Source organism: Saimiri boliviensis, chromosome 4 (assembly GCF_048565385.1).
Source record: "Saimiri boliviensis isolate mSaiBol1 chromosome 4, mSaiBol1.pri, whole genome shotgun sequence".
In the NCBI taxonomy this organism is placed as follows: Eukaryota; Metazoa; Chordata; class Mammalia; order Primates; family Cebidae; genus Saimiri; species Saimiri boliviensis.
This window is the reverse complement of record NC_133452.1, coordinates 141918469-141927465: the sequence shown is the minus strand read 5'-3', so window position 1 is coordinate 141927465 and position 8997 is coordinate 141918469.

Below are 8997 nucleotides of genomic sequence, written 5' to 3'. Positions count from 1 at the left end.
TAAAATAAGAGGAAGAAAGAGAGAACTCTCTCTCTCACTCTCCTAGATATGTGACTCAGTGAGAAGGCAGCCACCTGCAAGCCAGGAACAGCACCTTCACCAGGAAGAACCTGACCATGCTGGCACTCTGATCTTGAACTTTCAGCCTGAAGAACTGAGAGAAAATTAATTTCAGTTTCTTAAGCCACCCAGTCAATAGTACTTTGTTATGGCAGTCCAAGCTGACTACAAGAATCATGGCCGTGGAAAGATGGTTCACGTGGAGTGGAGGAAAAGATCACAAGCTGAGGAGGTCAAGGAGCTGAGAAGTCAGGTTATCAGCTGGGTCAGCCACATACACATCAAAGGCACCAGAATAACAGTGGGACTGAGAGTGCTGACAAGGGGCAGTTGCCAAACACTTTAAAGCACAAATGAGGGGAACTGTCCAGGATGGTGTTAGATGACAGCACATCAGAGGGATGGGATGTGTTCTCCCTGGGAGCAGCAATGACTGCTGATGGAGAGAAAGAAGACAGGCTCCAGGACCCCAAGAGTGGGGTACACAAGGGAACAAGGAGGTGAACAACTTACCTCAAAGGACAGGCGACCTAAAAACATTTACACTATACTGCCTCTGCCACCAGATATTTAGTTCAGTACACAAATGCCTCCCATCAGAAGCCCCAAATGTTTCTCTAAAGTTTCTTTATGAAAAAGGGACTGTGAAAGGAGAGGCAATGATTAACGCAAGTGATAGAAAGTTATGAGAAAGAGAAGATGCCTAGGGGAGTGATGGCATTTCGGAATGTGGGGATTCACAAAGGGTTCTGGCTACATCTATTGGGGATAATTAATCTGATCTGCAACACAGAGCAGATGAAAAGTGCACAACATGGGGGAAAGGTGCACTGTCAAAGAAATTGACACAAAGTCATGGATTGCCACAAGCAATCGTACCAGATCAGAGGGAAGGCAGTCCAGCAGAGCAGGTGTTCGGGCACCTGGGAGTGAGTCCACTCACTGTCATCAGGAATCCCTGAGAAAATTCCAAGGGAGCTAGTCAGTCCTCCAACCTCCCAGTGAGTGGGTACCAGTCAACGTGGGCAATGCACTTAAAACCAGAAGATTAAGAAGTAAAGAGGACACAGTCAAGATTTGCCTCTATTTCTAACTAGAAGAATTTGACAGTTCTTTAGAGCAGGGGGTCTAACCCCTGGTACCAGTCTGTGGCCTGTTAGGAACCAGGCCACACGGTGAGAGGTGAGCAGCAGGTAAGCATTACCGCTTGAGCTCCACCTCCTGTGAGATCAGTGGGGGCATTTGATTGGAGCACAAACGCTATCGTGAACCGTACATGCGAGGGATCTAGGTCGCATGCTCTTTACAAGAATCTAATGCCTGATGATCTGAGGTGAAACAGTTTCAACTGGAAACCACCATCACCTCCTGTCCCCCGACCCCCTGTTCTATTGGTGGAAAAATGTCTTCCGCGAAACTCATCTATGTTGCCAAAAAGGTTAGGGACTGCTGCTCTAGAGAAGTAGAGATGAAACAGGCCCACATCTATGTAAAAAGACATCTGTGTACTAATGGTTAAGAAAATTGTTAAGAAAAGTACAATATTCACTCACAGTATTGTATTAATTCTTCTCTACTGATTCTTATTGTTTATAACATCCTGAGTTATAGAGTATATCTTTATGATTTCTTAAATAAGATGAAAAAGCATAAACCACAACAGAAAAAGATTGATAAGTCTGACTAAATGAAAATTTATTTATTTATTTATTCATTCATTTATTTGAGACGGAGTTCTCACTCTTGTTGCCCAGGCTGGAGTGCAATGGCATGATCTCAGCTGCTCACCACAACCTCCACCTCTGGGGTTCAAGCAATTCTCCTGCCTCAGCCTCCCAAGTAGCTGGGATTACAGGCATGAGCCACCACACCAGGCCTAATATTTTTATATTATAAAAGACACCAGAAACAAAGTTAAACCCAATATCAGGGACAAAAGGAGCCACAGATTGGAGGAATATATTTGTAATGCATGAAACTGATAGAGAATGAGTATCCAGGATACACAAAAATCCCTGCAAATCATTGTTTTTGAGAATGAACAATTAAAAATAACTTACATATTCACCAATAAGTAAATGGATGAATAAATGGTAATAAATTCATAGAAATAATGCAGAAATAGATGTTCAAAATGAATACACTAGATCTCCAAACATCAACTGAGACAAGTCTTGAAAAGCATAGAACTGAGTGAAAGTGTAAGTTGCAGAAAACTAAGTGAAGTGTTATTTGTATAAAATACAAAACATTACGAGATGTTGATTATGTACACCTATGCATGGGTAGAGAAAACACGCACCAGTACCAGAATGGGGGTTCTGCTGCAGAGCAGGTGGGGCTGGGAGGAGGGAAGAGGATGAAAGAAGTTTCCACCATAGTGTTAGAAATCACGGAGCAGGCTAGGTGCAGTGGCTCACACCTGTAATCCCAGAACTCTGGGAGGCCAAGGCAGGCAGATCACTTGAGTCCAGGAGTTTGAGATTGGCCTGGGCAAAAAATACAAAAAATGCAAATCTTACCCAGGCACGGTAGCACACACCTCTAGTGCCAGCTGCTTGGGAGGCTGAGGTAGGAGAATCACCCGAGCTTAGGAAGTTGAGGCTGTAGTGAGCCGTGATCATGCTGCTGAACTCCAGTTACATCTGTATAGCAATTATTATTCTCTGAACTTTTCTGCACGTTCAAAATATCTCAGAGAGAGATTCTTTCAGGCATCCGGAACAAGGTGACCTGAGTCTCTTTCCGAGTCCTTCTGTGCTACTGGCAGGTCCCTAAATGGCCTGTTAGACCTCCTTCCCTGCCCTCACTACTCAGTGAGGTTTGCCAACAGCCACATCCTCTGGCAGCATCTTGGAAATGAATTCACATTCTTAGGCCCCACCCAGACTCACAGAATCAGAATCTGCATTTTCATACGCCCCAGGTAATGCCTATGCACATTAAAACCTAGGTAGGCTACACAAAACTGCTCCTGCTTCCTCTGTCCCTCCTGCCCACTGACCCTATTATTACCTAGATAACTCCAAAGGCAACATCTGGATGGAGTTCAAAGACTGCATGTTCTAAGGCGTCATAAACTCCTGTCTAGGGCAGGAGTTATCTGTGTATAATGGACACTTTATTTTATCATACGCTGCAGCATTGTTATCAGCTGCTAACCAGACAGTAAATTCCATATTAGTCCAATTAACCTTTGGGGAGTTGTCCATCCTTGAAGTTCACAGTGAATGGCATGAGTTCAATGAATGTTTATGAATAAATGAAGAATCCACATTTTTAAGACACTGGTAAGGCCATCATCCATACTGAAAATGTTCACTCAGGGAATGGAGTTTCTGATTCTGGAACACTGTAATACATGGAATTAATTTCTTACCATCTTTTAAAGTTCTAAATCTAAAATAGATTAAATTTATTTTAAAATTATTGGCATTTTAAAAAACTGTGTATGTTTAACGTTTTGTAGCAAAGTGCTATTTTTTTATGGCACATCTTAATAAATTGACGTAAAATGTCTCCATTTCAGGAACTCTTAGTCTTTCAAGGAGTCTGGCCCCATTTGAAAGCCAAATGGCAGATACAGACCTTTTCGCCAGACAAATGCGCATGATCAGCAATAATTAGAGTATTCACAAATCCCAGGCAAAGAGTACCTGCTCTAAATTCAACAAGGCTGTAGATGATGCCCTTATCTCACATCCTTCCAGAGTTTTCTACTGTGTCATGTGAATGAAGGTGTATCAGGGAGAGTTCCACCATAGCACACCTTTCACGGCCACTTCATTCCTCTTGCAGTGAAAACAATCCCCAAAATTATGACTGCCTTAAAAAAACTCCTACAATTACTGACTAATAAAGTGGTGGTCAAAAGTGTTTCCTTTTGAACGTGTCCCACAGTTTCCACCTGTGGATGTAGAACACAGGAAATCTAGAATCAACACTGCTGCTCAGAGGCCATCACACAGGGTACATGGGCCTGAGTGAGTGACAGCCCTGTCCTCGTTACCTGGACTAAATAGGATTTTATAATTTTTTTTTTTTTTTTGGAGATAGTTTCATTCCTGTCATTCAGGCTGGAGTGCAGTGGCATAACCTCAGCTCACTGCAACCTCCCAGGTTCAAGTGGTTCTCCTGCCTCAGCTTCCCAAATAGCTGGGACTACAGGCACGTGCCACCACACCTGGCTAATTTTTGCATTTTTTAGTAGAGGTGGGGTTTCACTATGTTGGCCAAACCTATCTTGAACTCTTGACCTCAAATGATCCACCCATCTGGGCTTCCCAAAGTGCTGGGATTATAGACATGAGCACCATCCCCGGCTCTTGTTGCGTTCCTTAAGAGATATTTAAAAAGCACCTTGGTAGCAGTTAGAAAAGCAGTGAAAATATTTTATTCTATTTACAGGCACCATCAAACTACCACATGGTTTTAAATATAATAAACAACTACCAATAAACAAATAACACCCACAGAAATCCAGAGCGAGGAGGAGATATCTGCATTAGTCTCTAGTGCTAAAAGAAGCCTCCATTAACAGGTCAAGCTTCCTTGAGTTTATTTGCCAAAAAAAAAAAATAATAATAACAATAATAATAATAAGTCTGCCACTCAATCCCTTCCAGAGCAGCAGTCCTTTCCCCTCCCCCTCCACATTCAGTCACTGGAACTGGAAGTCACTTTTACGTTTAATAATAACGATGGCCAGGCACAGTGGCTCATACCTGTAATCCCAGCACTTTGGAAGGCCGAGGCAGGCAGATCACAAGGTCAGAAGATCGAGACCATCGTGGCTCACACGGTGAACCCCATCTCTACCAAAAATACAAAATATTAGCTAGGTGGGGCAGCACATGCCTGTAGTCCCAGCTACTCAGGAGGCTGAGACAGGAGAATCGCTTGACCCCGGGAGGTGGAGGTTGCAGTGAGCCAAGATCACATCACTGCACTCCAGCCTGGGCAACAGAGCGAGACTCTGTCTCAAAAATAATAATAATGACGGTACTAATTCACTATTAGTGTCATTTAACAAATAATGAATTTGCACCATTTTTAACTTGCAAATCTCTTTCACTTTTGTTAGTCTAGCATTTTAATTATGTTGCCAGAAAGGAAAGAGTAAGCTGGAAGCTGGATCGCCTTCCTTCACTCAGCCCCATTGCCCATCCCAAACCAAACACAGCTTCTGCTGCGCATCCGCAGAAACCACCCACTTGTGAGTGTGTGTGTGTATGTGTGTGTGTGTGTGTGTGTGTCTGAATTCGCGCTGAGTCATGGGAGCCAGCATTGTGCATTGTCTGGTTGGTGAGAAGCTCTCAGATGTTTGTGAAATGATCCCTGGGGGACATGAATAAGCTCTTCCTAGACTCTGAGTGCTGAAGTCAGAGGTTGATTGAAAAAGAATTAGAAATTTTGAAAAAGGCTTAGAAATTCCAAGCAGGGCAGAATTCATAAGAGAGGCTAGCCTTATTAGAATAACTGACTCTCTTTTGAGGACTCCTACCATTAAGGATCTGTAGAGAAAGTGAAACTTTGGATGAGTAATTTTTTATTTTGAATTTTAAATATTGCACTGATGTGTTTAAAATCAAGCAACCTCATCAAAATAATAGAACTGCAAGATGAGCTTTCCATAGAGGAACTTGCTTCCACGTGTGGCTGATTAACTACATTAATTGGTTTACTAACAGGGGATCCAATTTGGTCCTTGGTAGGATAGCTGGTTTCTCTTTGCTTCTTTCATTCAACATTTATTGAATGCTAATCCTTCATTTGCACCATTTACTAGGTGCTAAATGTGAAGGAAACACAGTTGGACCTCCCCAGAGCTTAATGTTTCACGGAAGAACGCAAAGAAAACCCATTCTAGTAGATTTAAGCCATCTGTTTCCAGAGAGAGGAAGCTGGGGAATGACCATGTAACCCATCATCTGTGCAAGAGGGAAAAAGTGCCCTAATGTCAGCCATTTCTTTATGGTGAAACCAAGGTGTCTACACAGATTCGGTTTGCAGGAGGGCAGCATGGAAACTGTATTGGCTGGGAACCAGAAGAGCTGAGCTCTAGGACCGTGTCAGTTTCTAATAAACTCTTACATTTAGGTCAAAGGATTCCACTTCCCTGGGCCTCAGTTCCCCCTCCCAGAAAACAGGGGGCTTCAGTAGATAGCTAGAGGCTCCATTTGGCTTCATTATTTGCTATCACTCAAAAACCTCACTGTCCTGAGAAAGGGAGCGTTATTAATGCCTCCCTGTCTGGGAACGGAACTCGTTGTGGTGCCCTAGCCAACGCGCGAGCAGGCTCAGCCCCGAGCCAGCTGCTGCCTTCCCTCTTACACTGTGACTAACCGCCACTGGGCCTTAAGGTAGTTGTTATTAGAACCAATAAAAGGAATGTTCCTCCTTGCCCTGGGCTTAAGTACAAGCGGCTATTTGCAAAGTACATAATGGCCTTAATTAGCATGAGTTCATGCTTGGGCTTAATGCAAACAAACTTAGTAACAGAGAACTTCAAACAATGAGGCTGAATTCCAGTGCAGACACTACCTAAGCAAGTGAAGAGTCAATTTTGAGGGGGGAAATTAGAGACTTTGGGATGGAGTCCAGAAACCATGGGTGGGGCTCGGTCATCGGAAGGAGAGGGGCCGCCTGAATGATTTTCCCTGCGCAGCTGATGAGCATGCTAATCTGGGCAGCTGAAGATCCCTATCAACCTATTGATACAGCTGTGTTTGGGTCCAAGTGTGCTGAACCTGGGCCAGCTCTTCAGACACCCTGGGAGCTAATGAGCTGGGGACAAGAACTGGGACCTGGCCCTTGTGTGCTCATTTGAAGGAGGTGGGGGAGGAATCAAAAGTGGAAAAAAGAGGGCTGGGCATGGTGGCTCATGCCTGTAATCCCAGCATTTTGGGAAGCAGAGGTGAGCGGATCACCTGAGATCAAGAGTTCGAGACCAGCCTAGACAACATGGCGAAACCCCATCTCTACTAAAAATACAAAAATTAGCCAGGCATGGCAGTGCATTCCTGTAATCCCAGCTACTCAGAAGTCTGAGGCAGGAGAATCGCTTGAAACTGGGAGGCAGAGGTTGCAGTGAACAGAGACTGCACCGTTGCACTCCAGCCTGGGCAACGGAGCGAGACTCTGTCTCAAAAATAAAAAAAGTAAAAAGTGGAGAAGAAAGAGCCCACAGGAATGGGGACACCGTTTCAGCTTCGTTTTATGGTCCTTTTGTCTTAACTGTGTTCAAAAGCTAGGCCTATCAGACTAGCAGCAAATATAAAACGTACCTTTACAGAGAGGACATATGGGCAAGGAGTGATTTAAATTCTTGGCCACTTCCTCTTAGGGTTCAGACATGTTGTCACTCTCGTTAAATGAAAATGTGAAGGATAAATTCTCAGCAAAGATCACAAAGGGAGTGGTGTTTGAAAGCAGCAATAGAGAAGGAAGCAGGCTCTCTCACAGTCCAAGGCCTAATCTCACCGCCTCCACACCGCACCAGGATTGGGAGCCTCCCTGGAAGCTTTCATGTGTCTCCGAAGAAAATAATTACCATCAGAGCTACATGAAGAACAACAAAGGAAATCCTTCCTTCTTATTTTATAGTCACGGGTTATTTTAAACTCCAAATGGTATTTCTCAGTTTAATTGCTAAACTTGGTTTCAATTGACTTTTAGTCACTTTTCTTAAAGTCAAGAGCATAAAAAATTTCTCACAATTGAGAATATTCAAAAGAACGTGCAGCAAACTCCAAATGCAATTTCAGGAAGAGGGGGCCAAAGGGGTTTGAACAATAGCAACACCTTTTTCAGAAGTCTATCATCCTCTGTTGAAGAGGTGAGAAATTTGTCCATACAAACCCAGGCCTGCTTATTTTAAAATATCTAGTTTAATTCGTAACATTCTTATCTGAGAGGCAACATTAAGGTCATTTTTTTTCTTTTTTTCTTTTTTTGAGTCAGAGTTTTGCTCTTGTTGCCCAGGCTGGAGTGCAATGTCTCGATCTCAGCTCACCACAACCTCCGCCTCCCAGGTTCAAGGGATTCTTGTGTCTCAGCCTCCTGAGTAGCCAGGATTGCAGGCATGTGCCACCTTGCCCAGCTAATTTTGTATTTTTAGCAGAGACAGGGTTTCTCCATGTTGGTCAGGTTGGTTTCAAACTCCTGACCTCAGGTGATCCACCCCCCTCGGCCTCCCAAAGTGCTGGGACCGTGCCTGACCAAGATCATATTTTAAATGAACTAGGTGGGGGAAAAGGACAAAAACATATATAGTCTCAGGAAACAGTTTGGATTCTCCTTGATTGGATTCCTTCTGCAAAGAGATTCCTAGGACCTCCAGAGCCACACCTAGCTCCTTTGATGACTTTCAAACTCTCTCTAGGCACTGACGGTGAATCCCTAAAGGGCCTCAAATAATGGCAGGTGTCGAATGAAAGGCTGAAGTAGTTTACCTAAGCGTCTAGTGAGTTCTGTTTCCAATAGTGGGATTTTCTGAACATCTCACATATATAATGAAGACAGAGTGGAAGTTACAGAATTTTATACTCAAGAGGCTTGAAGAATATCCCAGAACCCAAAGCAAAAAGGAGGCAGGCAACTTTATAAGAAGCCCTGTGTTTTGTTCAGGGAATAAGGGCTAATGCTAAAATGATCCTTCTGACTTCGTAAATGATTTCCAGAGAACTCAAGGATTCAGGGATGTCCCCAGGGAGTGCGCAGTGGATGACAGTACCGGCCTGAGGAGCTGGAAGTGGACATTTTCCTGGAGGGAAGTGATTTGGGGTTTCTCAAGCTCACTGATATTGGGGCAGAGAGGAAGCCAGTTCCAGAAGCAAAGGTATGGGTCACAGAAGCCCACTGAGCCCAAGTCTTGCTGGGAGGACAGGGAGAGAAAGGGGGAGTGGCCATGCATCCAACTGGAGATGCGCCCTGTCA